Genomic DNA, 255 nt, shown 5'->3' on the forward strand with positions numbered 1-255 from the left:
TTGGTTGAAAACTGTTTTAAACTGTTTGTAATTGGTTTGTAATTAGTCATTGTTTGTAATTAGTCGTTAGTATAATTAGTATTTTTTTAAATTAGAGTAATGAATATGGGTAATAATAATTCAAAGTGTTGCATATTTACACGTTTGTTTCTGTTGGTTAATATTTTGTGAAGTAAGACACATGTCATTACAGATTTTGTAATTTTTATCTTATCAGAGAAGGAAGCATTTAATATATATTATACCCCCCCCCCC

At 27.1% G+C, this 255-nt stretch overlaps 1 protein-coding gene across 2 annotated transcripts in view; it reads left to right on the top strand.

Annotated features, from left to right (window-relative positions):
• The window catches only part of LOC119591491 (probable serine racemase), a gene marked incomplete in the record, with an annotated part of 10,468 nt that overhangs the window by 339 nt on the left and 9,874 nt on the right, over positions 1-255 (top strand).

The sequence above is a fragment of the Penaeus monodon genome, chromosome 28 (assembly GCF_015228065.2).
Source record: "Penaeus monodon isolate SGIC_2016 chromosome 28, NSTDA_Pmon_1, whole genome shotgun sequence".
NCBI lineage: Eukaryota > Metazoa > Arthropoda > Malacostraca > Decapoda > Penaeidae > Penaeus > Penaeus monodon.